The following is a 20,632-nucleotide window of genomic DNA, read 5'->3' on the forward strand; positions in this document are numbered from 1 at the left end:
ACGGAGTATAAACCAGTTTTATAGCGTTGGAAAGTTTTTGCATGCATACCAACAAGATACCAAACATGGAGTGCTTGCATATTTTTGACAAATCAGAGCCGTATGAATAGCGAACACTTCTGTTTGATACCATAAGCTGTGCAGCTTGCTAACTGTGCCTCATATATATAAATATATATATTATGCAAATGAAAAAAAATAAACATTATACTTTTTTTTTTTTAAGGGGCAGTAAGCACCTTGTAATTACAAGACATATCAACCAAGTCTTAAAGGGACAATCTAATCAAAATTAACCTTTCATGATATAGATAGGTCATGCAATTGTAAACAACTTTCCAATTTACTTTTGTCATCAAATGTGTTTTGTTCTCTTGGTATTCTTTGTTGAAAACTAAACCTAGGTAAGCTCATATACTAATTTCTAAGCACTTGAAGGCCATCTCTTATCTCAGTGCGATTTGACAGTTAACAACTAGACAGTTCTAGTACATGTGTGCCATATAGATAACATTGTGCTCTATCTCGGTTATTTACAAATAAGCATTGATTGGCTAAAATGCATTTCTATCAAAAGAACAGAGATAAGGGGTAATCTGCAGATGCTTAGATACAAGGTAGTCAGAGGTAAAAATGATATTAATATAATTGTGTTGGTTATGCAAAACTGGGGAATAAAGGAATTATCTTTTTAAACAATATAAATTCTGGAGTAGACTTTCCCTTTAATCTCTCGACTTCCTTTTGACAACATCACCATAGATAATTTGCGTCTATTTCCTACACCCACCATTCTTTTTTTTTAAATTTTAATGTTTTTTTTCTGTTTAAAACAATATTTACATTTATTGATTGTAACGGTGCCGTTTCTTTTTTGTGTGATCTACATCTGAAAACAGAACTACAAATTTATATTAGAGGGATTTATGATATTTTCTGCTACTGTTTTTTTTAAACTTCTGAAATTGCCTATAAGTTGTGATCAACCCCATGTTTTGTAACAATGTTCTGCAAAGTTGTAAACATTACTGCCATAAAATGCTAAAGAAATGTGCACTCTCCTGAGGTCCTATAAGCCCACCTAGGTTTACTCTTCAACAAAGTATACCATTAGAATATAGCAAACTGAATAATACATGTAAACTGGAACATTGTTTAAAATTAAGAAATGCATTTAAACACATTTACCAAACAGTTCATATCACTACTAAAATAAATGCCATATACTTTAACAGACAATTATTCTTGTGTCCCCCCCCCCCACCCTGATAATTGTAATGAGAGGGATATGATCCAGTTGGTAAATTCATCACTTATCATAGCTATCCAATCCATGTTGTATGAAACGCTTGTCTGAAATGTTTTTAATCCTTCTTTGATGTTTTTGCCACAGTCTTTGATATATTATGGCAAATCCATTCAGTGTGTGTGTGTGCATGTGTATGCGTGCGTGTGTGTATGCGTGCGTGTGTGTATGCGTGCGTGTGTGTATGCGTGCGTGTGTGTATGCGTGCGTGTGTGTATGCGTGCGTGTGTGTATGCGTGCGTGTGTGTATGCGTGCGTGTGTGTATGCATGCGTGTGTGTGCATGCGTGTGTGTGTGTGTATGCGTGCGCGTGTGTGTATGTGTGTGTGTGTGTGTGTATGCGTGCGTGTGTGTATGCGTGCGTGTGTGTATGCATGCGTGTGTGTGTGCATGTGTGTGTGTGTATGCGTGTGTGTGTGTATGCGTGTGTATGCATGCGTGTGTGTATGCATGTGAGTGTGTATATATAATAAAACAAGTCATATTAATGGAAACATTACAGCAAATAGACAGTAGTCCTCACTTCGGAGACCCCAGTCTATATTATTTATTTTAACTTTAAGTATTAGGTTCTTAGGATTACCCTGTTGATTACTAGTTGTTTGTCTTTACTGTAAATGTAAATAGAAAATCATTATTAATTTGGTTCCCAATAAAACAGAACAAGTATTACCAGTATTCCAAGGTTACATAGGTCTTCTATAAATTACTGCAACTGATAAAGGGCTAGATTACGAGTGGAGTGCTATTTATTTACACTAAAAATATAGTATAACACTATTAAATATGAATCATAAATATGATTTTTCATGGTTTTCAGATACTTGACTGCAAAGGCAGTTTTTTTTTTTTCTCTCCAAGACTTATTTTATGGGAACACCACCTGGCTGATTTTCCTGTCCACCCGTTTAAAACTTAAGCATATATCAAGTTAAAATGTGCTAGTATTTGATCTACTGTTTGTTGCACACATTGTCATTTAAATCAATGTTTGTTAATTTGTAATTTGGATAGCTTAAAGGGACACTGAACCCAATTTTTTTTCCTTTCATGATTCAGATAGAGCATGCAATTTTAAGCAACTTTCTAATTTACTCCTATTGTCAATTCTTCTTTGTTCTCTTGCTATCTTTATTTGAAAAAGAAGACATCTAAGTTTTTTTTGGTTCAGACTCTAGACAGCACTTTTTAATTGGTGGATGAATTTATCCATCAATCAGCAAGAACAACACAGGTTGTTCACCAAAAATGGGCCGGCATCTAAACGTACATTCTTGCATTTCAAATAAAGATACCAAGAGAATGAAGAAAATTTGATAATAAGAGTGAATTAGAATTAGTTGCTTAAAATTTCATGCTCTATCTGAATCACAAAAGAAAAAAAAAAATGGGTTCAGTGTCCCTTTTAAGTAACTAATAAATAAAAAAATTTTTTAGAATATTACACTGCCCCTACTGGGTACTTCATAATACCACAAGGCTGACAACATTTTCTGTGGAGAACACTGATATAGAGCTTCAGATATATAATATAAATATGCATTTCCTACATCTGAAGTATATTGTTTTCCCTTTGTTTTGTTTTTTTTTGTTTTTTTTTAACTGCCCATATTTGTAAGACATACTATGGAACTCGACTCAACTCCTACTATTAAAGGTATAGTAAACACCTTGAGATTTAAATATAAAAATGTTTAGCCAACTTTTTACTATACTTTCATTATTTATTTTACCCCCTTTTCATGTAATTTATCTGAGTAGCGAGGATGTTTTCTCATAGCTGGAAATGCTCCCCGCAGACTTCTCAAGTTAATATCTTTATTACCATGAGCTTGATTTATCAATCCTAGACGGACATGAGCTCTCCTCTGGCAGCAGCAATCTGCTGCTGGAATTTAACATTGCACGCGTGCAACCCCTGCCCATGCACAGCCAATCACAAGCGGCAGGTGCTGTCGGTCGAGACCGTGGGGATGGAAGGTGGAGAACAGGGTGAGAAAGAAGCGCTCTGATAACCGCAGCTTAATAAATCCTGACTGCAGGTTCTCTTGTGCGAACCTGCAGTCAAAGAAGAAGGGCTTTTTAAATTGAGCCCCATGTATAGACTTATTTAAAAGTTTACTACCTGGTAGTAAAAAGATAATTATTCTGTACAATTTTGTTATTACAACCAGCTAGTAAAGGCTAAAATCTAGCCTTTAACCCTATCTTAAAGGGCATTATTGTTTAATTCTAGTTTAATGAAATAAAATAATTCAGATATAGATACATATGTGTGTGTATGTGTGTGTATATATATATATATATATATATATATATATATATATATATATATATATATATATATATATATATATATATACGTGTGTGTATTTGTACACTTTTCAAATGTATTTAAAATATGAATGACATACCATTATTCTTTGCTTAATGCTTTTTGAAAAAAGCATTAGTTTGTCTTTTTGTTTGATGTTCAGTACCTTGCTATTGATAGGATTATAAAGAACCTTCTCATCATATTCACTCACAAGTATTTTCTATATTACAGTATCTAATTTGAAGCATCAAAAGGTGACTGCACTCCCAGCAAGTACATTTTTTGTCCGAATAGAGGTAGATTAACTGATCTGTAGATGTTCATTCTCTATTGTGATGCTTAGATACATACATTGTTCTTTTTAAAAGGAAAGGTTAGAAAAAAAATATGCCTGTAACCTCCCATCAGATCTGTTCTTTTTGTGTGTGTTTTAATGCTACATTTCATTCTAACAGAGCCAAGTATTCCCAGCTGTAGATCAGTCAAGCCACACGAGTGTTGAATTGACTATTTGACAGGCAGGCAGACCTCTCTTCAGGTTTTCTCAGCTCTCTAGGTATGACAGGCTTTTCACTGCAGTTAGTGAAAAATTATAGCTTGGTGGTAAATAAAAAAATATATATTTTTTTAATTTCCTTATATTAAAGCCAAACCACTTACATTTTCTTTTCTTTTCCAGTGTTTAATATGTGTTTGTCCAATCAGATTTAGACCCAGAAACTTCTCAATAATAATTGAAAAATAAAATAAAAAAGGAAGCGCATCAACATTTTTGAAGTACTAGTCCAATGGCAAATTTGTTTTAGACTTTGTTTTTTTTTTTAAATATTTTATTGATTTTTTTTAATTTCCCTAACACCATCTTGTACCGGACTTAAATTATTTGGGGTGAAAAATCCCACCTTGAGATTTTCAGATATGTATTACATCAATGCTGTAAAGAGGTATTGTATGGTGTTGAGTATTTTTATACTATTTTTTTTTTTTATACCATGGAGTGTCCTTTGTACTATTTAATAGGAATGTGCATTTGAATCTTTCCTGAGCATCCAAAAGCGGAAGTAAGCAGCGGCTCGTAGCCGGATTGATTCCTGTAAAAAATCCCCACACTAAGATCTGTGCAAATTTAGATTTTAGAGTGGGCATCTTTTAGAAGAATCAATCTGGGTACGAAAAGATCCGAAGGGCACGAGCGCTGCTTATTTCCGCAATCTGATCCTCACGAAAGATTCTAATGCACATCCCTACTATTTAACGTTAAAGGTATAGTTGAATTTATTTTTATATATGCAAAAATGCAACCGCAATGAAGCACTGCATTGCAAATTACCTATAGACTAAAACAAGTTTTAAATTATTTTTTTTTTAAATGGAATATTTTGTCCTGAGATAAATAACAAAAACTAAACCTTTTTATGCTTGTGCAATATTTAACTGTCCACCAAGAAAGCACTGGGATCTCATCAGCCGATAGGTCCTTGTGGTCTATTTTTTGTGTGCACGTCAGGTTAGCTTCAAAATCAAAGTAAATATGTTTCAATAATATTTTTAACATATGTAAATGTTTATATTTCGTATGCATAATACAGCATTTTTTAGTTTACTGTCCCTATAAAGCAGAGCTTGACAAATCCCGGAACCAGGGAACCATAGACTCTCAGAATCTTATCCCTGGGTCTTATCCCTAACTTTTTGTATTATTCTCCATATATCTATATAGAAACACCACTGTGCTGAATAAACTACCTTTTATGTATTTTATGCAGGAATTTTCCTTAACAATCAATGAGCAGTAGAGTCCCAGATTTCAATTGTACAAGAAAATGTAACTTTATTAAAAAACAAATGAATCCCACTTAAAGTTAAGTATGTTTCTGCTAATTTATTTTATTGTACAAGGAGTATAAATTTTGCATATGTGGTGCTTAAAGTATTCCCCTCCAACTCATCAAACAAGAAATAGTAAGCTCTACAAATAAAACCCACAAATACATTTAAATGAACACTAGTCATTTTTGTATAGGCATAATGTTAAAGGGAAAGGAAACCCCAAAATGTTGTGATTCGGATATTATAAAGTCTTAATCAACTTTCCAATTTACTTCTATTATCAAATTTACTTAATTCTCTTGTTATCCTTTGCTGAAGGAACACTGGCAACTAGCTGAACACATCTAGTTAACCAATTAGAAGAGACAAATCTGTCCAGGCACCAATCAGCAGCTAGCTCCTGCTAGTGTAGGATATTTGCGTATTCTTTTACAACAAGGGGGTACTAAGAGAACGAAGCACATTTTGGAAAAAAAAGTGATTTTTAAAAGTGTCTTTAAATGACATTTAAAGTGAAGGTAAACTTTGGTGAATGAAAGCCCGTCTTAAAAATACTATTAAAAACAGGGGCACTTTCATTCATCAAAGTTTACAAAGCAGCCGTTTTGATTACAAACTTACCTTTTTTTATTTTCACAGCCAGAGCAGCTTCCCCCTCCTGGAAATCCTCTCTTCACACGTCAGCAATGACTAATCCGGCTTCCTCCAATCACAGCATGGCCTCAGGCAATGACTACCCTGGGGGGAAAACCGTGATTGGAGGAAGCTGGATTAGTCATTGCTGACGTGTGAAGAGAGGATTTCCAGGAGGGGGAAGCTGCTCTGGCTGTGAAAAGAAAAAAGGTAAGTTTGTAATCAAAACGGCTGCTTTGTAAACTTTGATGAATGAAAGTGCCCCTGTTTTTGATAGTATTTTTAAAAAATGGGCTTTCATTCACCAAAGTTTACCTTCACTTTAAGCACGGCAACACAATGAGCTGCTGCACCAATCAAGCAACCTACTGGAAAATAAACCATGTATTGCAAATGTTATACTACACACATTTACACATGTTGTAGAAAAGTACATTTTGAGTTTGTTACTTTCTTATTTTTAAATATGTGTATATTTTGTAATTATTTTTCAAAATACTTATTCAGGGCTTGCTGTTCATTTTTAAAGGGACATGAAACAATTTTTTTTTTCTTGATTCAGAAAGAGAATACAGTTTCCAATTTACTTCTATTATCAAATTTGCTTTGTTCTTGTTATTCTTTGTTAAAGAGATATCTAGGTAGGTAGTGTGCACATGCCTGAAGCTCTACATGACAGGAAATAGTGCTGCCATCTAGTGCTCTTGCTAATGTATAACATTGTTGTAAAACTGCTGCTATATAGTGCTGCAGACACGTGCACAATCCTTATCGTCCTGCTTTTCAAAAAAGGATAATAAGAAAACAAAGAAAATGTGATAATAGTAAATTGGAAAGTTGTTTAAAATTGTATGTTCTATCTGAATCATGAAAGAAAATTTTGTTATGTCCCATTTAAAGTCTACTATTTAATTGATAAAACCCACTTTCATGTAAGACACGTTGTCTACTTTTTACCAGCGGTTCAGTTGTAACTCCACCTTCCTACAGCAGAGAAAAAAGAGAAATCCTCAGTTTTCAGCCATTGATGTGTTTTATGGTTTAACATTGTTTTTGATATCACACAGTGGTCTATTTACTTAAAGGGACATTTCAACTTATAAATATAAATGCATTTCAGTTTTGAATAGAATAAATTGTGCAATAAACTTGTAATAGAAAAAATGCTTCTGATAAAAACTCTCACTATTATGTTGTATTCACCAGCATTAAAAATAGTGTTTCAGATCAAAGATCCAGTGTTTGTTTGTATCATATGAGTAATTGCTGATGAGATACAAAGCACTGCTATGAATAGACACATTGTGTAAAAGGCTGGTGCATTGTGAATTTCTAGATATGCTCCATTCCCTATTGCACAGTAAAATCTCTCACTGTGACAGTGATAGCTTTTACTAGAATTCTTTTTACTAATACAAGCACTGCAAATGTTTCTTTTCAAAATTTAAATGCACTCCTATACCATTCAAATTTCACTGGAATGTCATTTTAAAGTGACATAATAGTCAAAATGAAAATGTGCACGAGTGATTTCAAAATGGAATAGAAGCATTTTTGCAATATACGTGCATTAGCTTTTACTAGAAGCTTTTTCTGTCACTGTTTCTGCAGAATATGCACATATGTCTATGCGCCTGTGCACCAGAATTCAAACAGCAGACCTGCTCTGAGAGTTTGAGATGGCTTGTATGATACACAGTAAGTTACCAGTGACATTATACCAGCCTCAGCTGGCTCCCTGTGCAGGCACATCGTTTAAATGTGGGTGCAGTGGCATATGCCCTTTAAGGCCTAAAATGATCAGAATATACTTTTTTTTTACTCCCTGTATAATTTTTTTTCCATTGGTTTGGTCATAATTCAGTATGGTGAAATTTACTTAATCTGTTCCATACCAATGGCAAATGCTTTTAGTGATTTTTTTTTTCCCCTTGTGTAATTATTTTGATCATACTACTTGGCACAATATGGGTTATGGAATAACACAGTTTCCAGAGTTTTAGGAATCTAAATGTCTCTCTTTAGACGTAAATACCAGGAGAGCTTCAGGGTGAAACGATGCAAGCGTTATCAGCTTGTGTAGACCAGGGTGACAATTTTTATGTATTTATTTTTTAAAATAAGGGTTCATTTTCTTAATTTATAGGGTTAGTGAACATATATTAGTTATTCTCTTAATCTAAGAAAATGTATATGGTTTATTTCCCCAGTAAATATTAAAGGTACTGTAAAGTAAAAATTAAACAAGTACATACATTTTTAAACAACTTTCCAATTTGCTCTCTTGGTCATCCTTTTGTTTAAAAGTATACCTAGGTAGGCTTAGGAGCAGTAATGGGAGCTAGCTGCTGATTTGATGGCTGCACATATATACCTCTTGTTATTGGCTCACTCGATATGTTAAGTGGCTCACAGTAGTGCACTGCTTTTCCTTCAACAAAGGATACATAGAGAATGAAACAAATGTGAGCATGGATGCAAATGCCTCTTTAAAGTTGTATTCTCTGAATCATGAAAGAACATTTTTGGGTTTCATGTTCCTTAGGGGAAAAAAAAAAAAAAGAGTATTTAATTATATCACTATATTGGTCCTTTACAGGGACAGTGTACCGTAAAATTATTTTTACCTTAATGTTTCCAATGGCTTGTTTTTACCAGCTACAGAGTATAAAATGTACGATAAATCAATCTTTTAGGTTTATTTTTGTACATGAAATACAAGCTTTTGGTATTTTAAACCACAAACCATCAAAATGGCTGTGCTTGCAGAGAAATCAGATATCTTTATTTTAGCACTTTCTGTACACACATTCTTCTTTATATTATCTCTTTCTGTAAAACAAAGCCCATAACTTAGAGAGAACAATTGAAAATTAACATTTTATTAGTTATCTCCTCTACATCCTACTGGGAGTGTAATTTATTCTGCTGGCTATGTGTATAGAAACTGTCAGTATAAGAAGGGATATTATGGGCCAAATCGGCTATTTCAAATGCCATTATAAAGTAAAAGGAGCTATTTGTAAACAATTTTAATACGTACACTCCAGCAGGTAAAATGTATCATTGAGAACAAATTAAAGGAGATAAAAATTTAGGGTATGCTGTTCCTTTAAATATTTTTCATTGTGGTTTAAGTAATAACAGTATAAGGTCTTTGATAGTGAACTTAATTCAATCACATTACAAAGATGGGGAGGACATACACACGTCTTGCTATATGTTAGCTATGACAAGGTTTCCATAACATTTAGTAGTTCTAAATAGATATTGACTTTTTATTTTAATATGAATGATTTTTTTCCAGAAATATTTTGATGCCCTAATGAGTTAAAAAGCAGAATTGTATTGCATGGTAAGTCAATTTTTTTCCCCAACAAAAACACTATACTTACCTTGCATGTAATATATTACATTATAAACCTCACAGAAATGGCTTTATTCCTAAAAGATACAAGTTATAGAAATGTGTATCTGGTTATTGTGTTAGAGACTGCACTGAATTGAACATGATTGATTGTGCATAAATTAGTATTGTACTTTGGACTTGATGCTAAATTATTGTAATATGACACTAGGAGGGTGAGACTGATGGTGAAATACATATTATTGTTTTCTTATGTTCAAGGTCGTGCTGGCTTCTATGAGGTTAGGCACTGTCATCAGTGCAAAAGATCTGCAATACAAAATAAATGTTATAAAGGGACATGATACCCAAATGCTAAAGCACTTGAAAGTGATGCAGCAGAACTGTAAAAGCTGAGTAGAAAATATCACCTGAACATCTCTATGTAAAAAAAGATAGTTACTTCAACATTTCCCAAGTATTCACACCCCACTATAAAGAGAATTTAAGCTGCCATAGGATGTGCATCTGTCATGTGCATGCACAGTTATTCTATTTTCCTATTCAGTTTAAGTATGTTCTATGGAATCCCATGAGATCACAACAAAGACAAAGCATTACCTCAGCACTGCTGATGCTGATTGGCTATTGCCCCCCCCCCCCCCAACTTGCAGCTTTACAGCAGCTGAAGTATAACTGTTTACACAGCACTTACTCAGATGAGCTGAATAAAATTTGAGGTGAAATATCTTTTTTTACAGTTATGCTGCATCACTTTCAAGTGCTTTAGCATATGGGTATTATGTCCCTTTTAAAAGAATTGAAATGAATATTCTAGTGACAATCTGCATATTCTAATTAGAGCATGTAATTTTGCACTATCAATGTTACAACTCTGTTTAATACCTACAAAGAAGTTAAACACATAAATAAATTCTCACTCCAGTACTGCAAAGAACTGCTGTCCCTAGACAAGAAACAGCTGGTGAGCTAATCAGCAGTGGCACAACCCTGCAAATCACAAACCCTGTTTTGGCTCAAGAGCTGCAGTTTTCTTGCGGGGGTTAAGCACATAGTGTTAGAGATTGCAATGTTTGTACTATCGATGATCCAAGATTTTAGAGAAATTTTTGCACTAGAATGTCCATTTGTCATCTTAAATTATTTTTCTTCTGTTAAGTGTGATCAGTCCACGGGTCATCATTACTTCTGGGATATTACTCCTCCCCAACAGGAAGTGCAAGAGGATTCACCCAGCAGAGCTGCATATAGCTCCTCCCCTCTACGTCACTCCCAGTCATTCTCTTGCACCCAACGACTAGATAGGATGTGTGAGAGGACTATGGTGATTATACTTAGTTTTATATCTTCAATCAAAAGTTTGTTATTTTAAAATAGCACCGGAGTGTGTTATTATCTCTCTGGCAGAGTTTGAAGAAGAATCTACCAGAGTTTTTGTTATGATTTTAGCCGGAGTAGTTAAGATCATATTGCTGTTTCTCGGCCATCTGAGGAGAGGTAAACTTCAGATCAGGGGACAGCGGGCAGATGAATCTGCATAGAGGTATGTAGCAGTTTTTATTTTCTGACAATGGAATTGATGAGAAAATCCTGCCATACCGATATAATGTCATGTATGTATACTTTACACTTCAGTATTCTGGGGAATGGTACTTCACTAGAATTACACTGTAAGAAATACATAAAGCTGTTTAATAACTAGAGATTATGTTTAACGTTTTTGCTGGAATGTAAAATCGTTTTCATTTGCTGAGGTACTGAGTGAATAAATGTTTGGGCACTATTTTTCCACTTGGCAGTTGTTTAATCTGTTTTCTGACAGTTTCTGTTCTCCCTCACTGCTGTGTGTGAGGGGGAGGGGCCGTTTTTTGGCGCTTTTATTAAGCATCAAATATTTCAGTCAGCAACTCATTGTATTCCCTGCATGATCCGGTTCATCTCTACAGAGCTCAGGGGTCTTCAAAACTTATTTTGAGGGAGGTAATTTCTCTCAGCAGAGCTGTGAGAATTATAGTTTGACTGAGATAAAAAACGTTTATTCTGTAATTTGTTTCCTGCTTTCAGAATTTGTTATCTTTGCTAATGGGATTAAACCTTTGCTAAAGTTGTGTTGTTTACAAGGATTGAGGCTATAACTGTTTCAATTTATTAATTTTCAACTGTCATAGATCTTCTGTGCTTCTTAAAGGCACAGTACGTTTTAATATTATTCTAATTGAATTGTATTTCCAAGTTGCAAGTTTATTTGCTAGTGTGTTAAACATGTCTGATTCAGAGGATGATACCTGTGTCATTTGTTGCAATGCCAAAGTGGAGCCCAATAGAAATTTATGTACTAACTGTATTGATGCTACTTTAAATAAAAGTCAATCTGTACAAATTGAACAAATTTCACCAAACAACGAGGGGAGAGTTATGCCGACTAACTCGCCTCACGTGTCAGTACCTACATCTCCCGCTCAGAGGGAGGTGCGTGATATTGTAGCGCCGAGTACATCTGGGCGGCCATTACAAATCACATTACAGGATATGGCTACTGTTATGACTGAGGTTTTGGCTAAATTACCAGAACTAAGAGGTAAGCGTGATCACTCTGGGGTGAGAACAGAGTGCGCTGATAATATTAGGGCCATGTCAGACACTGCGTCACAGGTGGCAGAACATGAGGACGGAGAACTTCATTCTGTGGGTGACGGTTCTGATCCAAACAGACTGGATTCAGATATTTCAAATTTTAAATTTAAACTGGAAAACCTCCGTGTATTACTAGGGGAGGTGTTAGCGGCTCTGAATGATTGTAACACAGTTGCAATACCAGAGAAAATGTGTAGGTTGGATAAATATTTTGCGGTACCGACGAGTACTGAGGTTTTTCCTATACCTAAGAGACTTACTGAAATTGTTACTAAGGAGTGGGATAGACCCGGTGTGCCGTTCTCACCCCCTCCGATATTTAGAAAAATGTTTCCAATAGACGCCACCACAAGGGACTTATGGCAAACGGTCCCTAAGGTGGAGGGAGCAGTTTCTACCTTAGCTAAGCGTACCACTATCCCGGTGGAGGATAGCTGTGCTTTTTCAGATCCAATGGATAAAAAGTTAGAGGGTTACCTTAAGAAAATGTTTGTTCAACAAGGTTTTATATTGCAACCCCTTGCATGCATTGCGCCGATCACGGCTGCAGCGGCATTCTGGATTGAGTCTCTGGAAGAGAACATTGGTTCAGCTACTCTGGACGACATTACGGACAGGCTTAGAGTCCTTAAACTAGCTAATTCATTCATTTCGGAGGCCGTAGTACATCTTACTAAACTTACGGCGAAGAATTCAGGATTCGCCATTCAGGCACGCAGGGCGCTGTGGCTAAAATCCTGGTCAGCTGATGTTACTTCTAAGTCTAAATTGCTCAATATACCTTTCAAAGCGCAGACCTTATTCGGGCCCGGGTTGAAAGAGATTATCGCTGACATTACAGGAGGTAAAGGCCATGCCCTGCCTCAGGACAAAGCCAAAGCCAAGACTAGACAGTCTAATTTTCGTTCCTTTCGTAATTTCAAAGCAGGAGCAGCATCAACTTCCTCTGCACCAAAACAGGAAGGAGCTGTTGCTCGCTACAGACAAGGCTGGAAACCTAACCAGTCCTGGAACAAGGGCAAGCAGACTAGGAAACCTGCTGCTGCCCCTAAAACAGCATGAATTGAGGGCCCCCGATCCGGGATCGGATCTAGTGGGGGGCAGACTTTCTCTCTTCGCCCAGGCTTGGGCAAGAGATGTTCAGGATCCCTGGGCGCTAGAGATAATATCTCAGGGATACCTTCTGGACTTCAAATACTCTCCTCCAAGAGAGAGATTTCATCTGTCAAGATTGTCAACAATCCAGACAAAGAAAGAGGCGTTTCTACGCTGCGTACAAGAGCTCTTGTTAATGGGAGTAATCCATCCAGTTCCACGATCGGAACAGGGACAGGGGTTTTACTCAAATCTGTTTGTGGTTCCCAAAAAAGAGGGAACTTTCAGACCAATCCTGGACTTAAAGATCCTAAACAAATTCCTAAGAGTTCCATCGTTCAAGATGGAGACTATTCGGACAATTTTACCTATGATCCAAGAGGGTCAGTACATGACCACTGTAGATTTAAAAGATGCTTACCTTCACATACCGATTCACAAAGATCATTATCGGTACCTAAGGTTTGCCTTCCTAGACAGGCATTACCAGTTTGTGGCTCTTCCATTCGGATTGGCTACAGCTCCAAGAATCTTCACAAAGGTTCTGGGTGCTCTTCTGGCGGTACTAAGACCGCGGGGAATCTCGGTAGCTCCATACCTAGACGACATTCTGATACAAGCTTCAAGCTTTCAAACTGCCAAGTCTCATACAGAGTTAGTGCTGGCATTTCTAAGGTCACATGGATGGAAGGTGAACGAAAAGAAAAGTTCACTCGTTCCACTCACAAGAGTTCCCTTCCTGGGGACTCTTATAGATTCTGTAGAAATGAAGATTTACCTGACAGAGGACAGGCTAACAAGACTTCAAAGTGCTTGCCGCACCCTTCATTCCATTCAACACCCGTCAGTGGCTCAATGCATGGAGGTAATCGGCTTAATGGTAGCGGCAATGGACATAGTACCCTTTGCACGCTTACACCTCAGACCACTGCAACTGTGCATGCTAAGTCAGTGGAATGGGGATTACTCAGACTTATCCCCTTCTCTGAATCTGGATCAAGAGACCCGAAATTCTCTTCTATGGTGGCTTTCTCGGCCACATCTGTCCAGGGGGATGCCATTCAGCAGACCAGACTGGACAATTGTAACAACAGACGCCAGCCTTCTAGGTTGGGGTGCCGTCTGGAATTCTCTGAAGGCTCAGGGACAATGGAGTCAGGAGGAGAGTCTCCTGCCAATAAACATTCTGGAATTGAGAGCAGTTCTCAATGCCCTCCTGGCTTGGCCCCAGTTGACAACTCGGGGGTTCATCAGGTTTCAGTCGGACAACATCACGACTGTAGCTTACATCAACCATCAGGGAGGGACAAGAAGCTCCCTAGCTATGATGGAAGTATCAAAGATAATTCGCTGGGCAGAGTCTCACTCTTGCCACCTGTCAGCAATCCACATCCCGGGAGTGGAGAACTGGGAGGCGGATTTCTTAAGTCGTCAGACTTTTCATCCGGGGGAGTGGGAACTTCATCCGGAGGTCTTTGCCCAAATACTTCGACGTTGGGGCAAACCAGAGATAGATCTCATGGCGTCTCGTCAGAACGCCAAGCTTCCTCGTTACGGGTCCAGATCCAGGGATCCAGGAGCAGTCCTGATAGATGCTCTGACAGCACCTTGGGACTTCAGGATGGCTTACGTGTTTCCACCCTTCCCGTTGCTTCCTCGATTGATTGCCAGAATCAAACAAGAGAGAGCATCAGTGATTCTAATAGCACCTGCGTGGCCACGCAGGACTTGGTATGCAGACCTGGTGGACATGTCATCCTGTCCACCTTGGTCTCTACCTCTGAAACAGGACCTTCTGATACAGGGTCCCTTCAAACATCAAAATCTAACTTCTCTGAAGCTGACTGCTTGGAAATTGAACGCTTGATTTTATCAAGACGTGGGTTTTCTGAGTCCGTTATTGATACCTTAATACAGGCTAGGAAACCTGTTACCAGAAAGATTTACCATAAGATATGGCGTAAATACCTATTTTGGTGTGAATCCAAAGGTTACTCTTGGAGTAAGGTTAGGATTCCTAGGATATTGTCTTTTCTACAAGAAGGTTTAGAAAAGGGTTTATCTGCTAGTTCATTAAAGGGACAGATCTCAGCTCTGTCCATTCTGTTACACAAACGTCTGTCAGAAGTTCCTGACGTCCAGGCTTTTTGTCAGGCTTTGGCCAGGATTAAGCCTGTGTTTAAAACTGTTGCTCCACCATGGAGTTTAAACCTTGTTCTTAATGTTTTACAGGGCGTTCCGTTTGAACCCCTTCATTCCATTGATATAAAGTTGTTATCTTGGAAAGTTCTATTTTTAATGGCTATTTCCTCGGCTCGAAGAGTCTCTGAATTATCAGCCTTACATTGTGATTCTCCTTATTTGATTTTTCATTCGGATAAGGTAGTCCTGCGTACTAAACCTGGGTTCTTACCTAAGGTAGTTACTAACAGGAATATCAATCAAGAGATTGTTGTTCCTTCTTTATGCCCAAATCCTTCTTCAAAGAAGGAACGTCTACTGCACAACCTGGATGTAGTCCGTGCTCTAAAATTTTACTTACAGGCAACTAAGGAATTTCGACAAACGTCTTCTCTGTTTGTCATTTACTCTGGGCAGAGGAGAGGTCAAAAAGCTTCCGCTACCTCTCTTTCTTTTTGGCTTCGTAGCATAATTCGTTTAGCTTATGAGACTGCTGGACAGCAGCCTCCTGAAAGAATGACAGCTCATTCTACTAGAGCTGTGGCTTCCACTTGGGCCTTCAAGAATGAGGCCTCTGTTGAACAGATTTGCAAGGCTGCAACTTGGTCTTCGCTTCATACTTTTTCCAAATTTTACAAATTTGACACTTTTGCTTCATCGGAGGCTATTTTTGGGAGAAAGGTTCTTCAGGCAGTGGTTCCTTCTGTATAAAGAGCCTGCCTATCCCTCCCGTCATCCGTGTACTTTTGCTTTGGTATTGGTATCCCAGAAGTAATGATGACCCGTGGACTGATCACACTTAACAGAAGAAAACATAATTTATGCTTACCTGATAAATTCCTTTCTTCTGTAGTGTGATCAGTCCACGGCCCGCCCTGTTTTTAAGGCAGGTAAATATTTTTTAATTTATACTCCAGTCACCACTTCACCCTTGGCTTTTCCTTTCTCGTTGGTCCTTGGTCGAATGACTGGGAGTGACGTAGAGGGGAGGAGCTATATGCAGCTCTGCTGGGTGAATCCTCTTGCACTTCCTGTTGGGGAGGAGTAATATCCCAGAAGTAATGATGACCCGTGGACTGATCACACTACAGAAGAAAGGAATTTATCAGGTAAGCATAAATTATGTTTTTCGTCCAGGGACTTGTTCTTCCAAAAGCTTCTTATCTTTTTTCCTCTGCTGAGGCCAATTAGCAACATATATGAATGCATTAATCAAACAGTCACTTTGTAATATGTAGTGGGGTTAGTGATCTGCCATCTGCAGATCTACTTCAGTTGCCCTGGAACCAGTGTGGGGGACAACGACATTTTCAGAGTTAAATTATAAGAAAAGTATACAGAATTAATATAATACAAGCTCACAGCATAGTTTTTTAGTCAGATTTTGAGTTTAATGTCAGTTTATCATCTAAAGTGAACAATGACAACCCTGGCCAAGAATTCAATATACGGAGTATGAATAAATTATGAACATGACAAGCTATAAATATTTGTAGCTGGGAAAGACTATTCATATGTATCGGTCTATCACTATCTTCCTGCTATACAGTGAAACATGCTAATAAAATCATATCATTTGAATAGTTTTAGTGAACACTGTATGTTTCATGCTTTTCTGTTTTTGAAATGTTTTGTCAAAGTCTATATTAATTTATATGTTTCTTACTTGTAACCTCCCATCTGGCTGCTCCCATACCAAATGTAATATATAAATATTTTTTGTTTTGTTTTAAATAGCAATGTGGTGGTACAGCTAATGCAACAGTGCACCACCCGTCGTCCTGCTTTCTATGCAATCCCCATCCTGCTCCCCTGAAGGAAGAACAAATCACGCCTTGCTGTGATATAGGATTCCTTTTATGACAAACTGTGCATGCGTAGCTTGTCTTTCTTCCTCCTGGAGAGGCGTGGGTGCGCACTTTGACAATTATTGAGAGGGATATACGGCTTTGCTTTGTCTGCATTGCTCTTTTAGAAAAAAAGCAGGTTAGAATTGGGTGGCCAGATATGGGTGGCGGCGGAGCTTGTAGAAGGGGGTCAAAGTGAAGAAAAGATATATTAATATAAACTTTTTTTTTTTTTAAAAGAAAGAAAAGCATGTATATATTATGGTCACTAAAATGATGTAATTGGCTTATGTTTACTGTCACTTTTTTTTAAGCACATTACTTTTGAGTAAAGAATTGCTTGTGCCATACTCGGAGAGGTCAAAAAGCAAATTATGTAATCTACAGATGCTGTAAAACCAAATAGCTGGCATAGACAATGTGCTGCATTTAAAAACCAAGGTTATAGATTTGGCTTTTTGGCATCATTATGGAGTGTGGGAAAAAGCTAAAAATTTACACAAAAACAAGAGGTGTTTAATGTTCCTTTTAAAATTATTTTCGGTTACAGTAAGAAGGAAAATCAGATAATGGTGTAAAATTAACCCCTTCACTTCCTGAAATTTAAAGAGAAAAACTTGCCCAAAATACCAGAGAATTTTTAGCACTTTTGCCATCACTGTAGTTAAACAGAACTAGAGCCTTGATTTTATTTTTTATTTACCTATCAAAACTATATATTTTTTTTTTATTTTTTATTTTTTTTCACGTTGATATTTTCTTTATTATTAGCAATGTTGGTGAGTATTTATTCTATATAAGTTTTACATAGCACTTCTAAACCTCAACAGACAATGATACATATGTTTATTAGATTATTTCCCTTAAAGGGCCATTATATACTTATTTTTTCTTTGCATAAATGTTTTGTAGATGATCTATTTATATAACCCATAAAGTTGTGTTTTTTTTTTTTTTTTTAAATTATAATTTTGCTTTATTTTTTTTTTATTTATTTTTTTATATATTTTTATTGGGGTTCAAGGTAAGGCATACATGAACAAAAAAACAAGCATAATAATAATAACATATACGCTTCATATGATACAAATTTATAAATACTTAGTACATTTCAAAAGGACATTTTAGAGATATAATATACAAATAGAATGCCCATTAATCTTAAGTGTCTCCCAAATGATACAAGAGGCCACTCTTGGACCTCATACATGTGCGTATAGAAATATATGGAAGACTGTTGCTAACAATGGAAACCACTCTTGGATTTCCAGACAAGAACCCAATTTTTAAATTTTACTAGGATTTGCTATATAGTAAAAACATCTGACAAAGGAAATTAAGTAGATTGTATAGGGAAGGGGATTAAGATTAATGTGAACCATCTAAATGAGGAGTTCGGATACCTACACTTTCTAGGCTCAAAATAGGGTAACGGTTAGTCGTGAGTAGAGAGCACTATGCCTTTTATGTTGTTTGAGTTATAGCTTGTATCAGGTCCTTATTTTTATAGCATTGTGTCCATCTTAGTATGGTCAATGGTTTATTTATGAAAAACAGTATAGATAACCTAGATCATTACATGAGGCCTAAAATCACCAATAAAATCTAAATATATACTTCAACTTAATATTGTAATAAGTAATAAGTAAATGTGGAGAACCTCTTATAAAAAGAAATAAAAAAGAGCTTAGGAACATGAGCTCAGAAGGGATCAACAGATTGCTTTTCTTATGATATAACATTTACAGTCAAACAACAAAAGTGTAGTCTGGACATGCAGATACATTATACTGAGGAGTATTGGGAAGGAACCCTAAGGTGAAATTGAAACCATAATTTGGAGGCTTAATAGCAAGTGTTGGTCACTATATAGATAGGGGACGAATACTAGAACCTAAGTACCAGTGTAATGTAGTGTTTATAAGGAAAATATTACAATCTCAAATTAATGGAGGCTATTCTATGTGGCTGCTATCCAGGCCCCCATAGTTGGAGCTAGAGGCAACATATATCTGGGGAGCAAGGGTGTCTGACCCGCTGCTTCGGCCGCAAACAGCAGGGCAGAGGAAAAGGGAAATAAGAAATAAAAAACAGAGTATGTTTACCTATGGGCGTCACCTAACTAGTCTCCACAGAAAATTAATTTAAAAGTGAGATATGTAATAGCCTAGGGCATTCACTCATACATCTCTCAAGATCAAATTAGTTGAGTAATTGGTATGGAATACTTAGGGGTAAGCCTATTTGACAGATAGTTCTTAATGAACAGAGCATATGGTTAACAATTTATACTTACGAATATATAAAGAAAAAAAAGGTTATTAGCAAAACTTGAGGTTGGATCCCTTCATTGTGCATCTCAAGATAGGTTAAATATCTAGTACAATCGTGAATACAAACTGTTTAACTGACAAACCAAGTAATAAAATAAGGTCAATCAACCAAATATGTGTCTTAATAATCTATGCAGTTAAATAATGGTAAACGGAACCAACATGAGCAGTTTATAGCATATAAATATTTAGCAATAGATCCATAGATGTGGCCCACCATTACAAACAATAGCAGATGAGCTTCAAGGTTTTATTAGAAAGTCTAACCTACACCTTTGCGATCACACAAGACAATCTTCCAGCCCAGTCCATAAGACACCGATAATGCTAAAACGGCTCCGGCCCAGGGTGTAGAGGTTTTTGACTGACAGCAGGGCTGCTGGTAAAGCAAAAGGGGATCGCTCCAGGTACCCTCTCCCACAGATGTCCCCGCTTCTGGTTCTATGTGTAAAGAGATCGCAACTGGTAGCAAAGTGTGTGGCAGCTTGGCCGCGATGAGCTGTGTGGACCTACCGGCTCTAGGACTCAACCAGTTCAAAGGTAATAGTTGCTGATCGCCTATGATTGAGGGAGAAGTTCCATTTTCGGTTACCGTGGACTTTGCTAACCCCCGCTTGGGAACAGAGGTTGACCGGTCTTTAGTACGGTAGTTGCGAGGCTCCAGTGCAGCCTCGGATTCCTCCATGTCATCCTGCTCCACCGGAAGATGGACACCGCTACTAGCCACATGTCCAGATGTCAGATCGCTCCCCTGCGCTCTTTGAATTAGCGTACATTTCGCCTCTATGGCAGTGGAGTCCTTGGTATTTTGAAACGCTGCTTGCAGCGACTGCTCAAAGGCGATTTGATATTGATTTAGTAGGTAGCTCAATTCCTTTAGTATGCATTTAGCAGACTCCATTGTAGGCTTCCACAATCTTCTGTATAGGTAGTAACAATAAAGGCAACCAAACTCCTTTCTTTCCCCTGTTATTGAAATAAGAAAGATTTTGCAGTATCTTGCGGAATATTACTGCTCCTAACGACAGTCACACATGTGGCCTGCCGGGGGGTTATGTGTTAGGCCGCAACCTCTGTGTCGTTCCGGTA

The 20,632-nt window shown here is 37.1% G+C and overlaps 1 protein-coding gene across 1 annotated transcript in view; it reads left to right on the forward strand.

Annotated features, from left to right (window-relative positions):
* The window catches only part of PTBP3 (polypyrimidine tract binding protein 3), a 444,692-nt gene that overhangs the window by 10,466 nt on the left and 413,594 nt on the right, over positions 1-20,632 (forward strand). The gene's annotated exons all lie outside the window — the stretch shown is intronic.

Source organism: Bombina bombina, chromosome 2 (genome assembly GCF_027579735.1).
Source record: "Bombina bombina isolate aBomBom1 chromosome 2, aBomBom1.pri, whole genome shotgun sequence".
In the NCBI taxonomy this organism is placed as follows: Eukaryota; Metazoa; Chordata; class Amphibia; order Anura; family Bombinatoridae; genus Bombina; species Bombina bombina.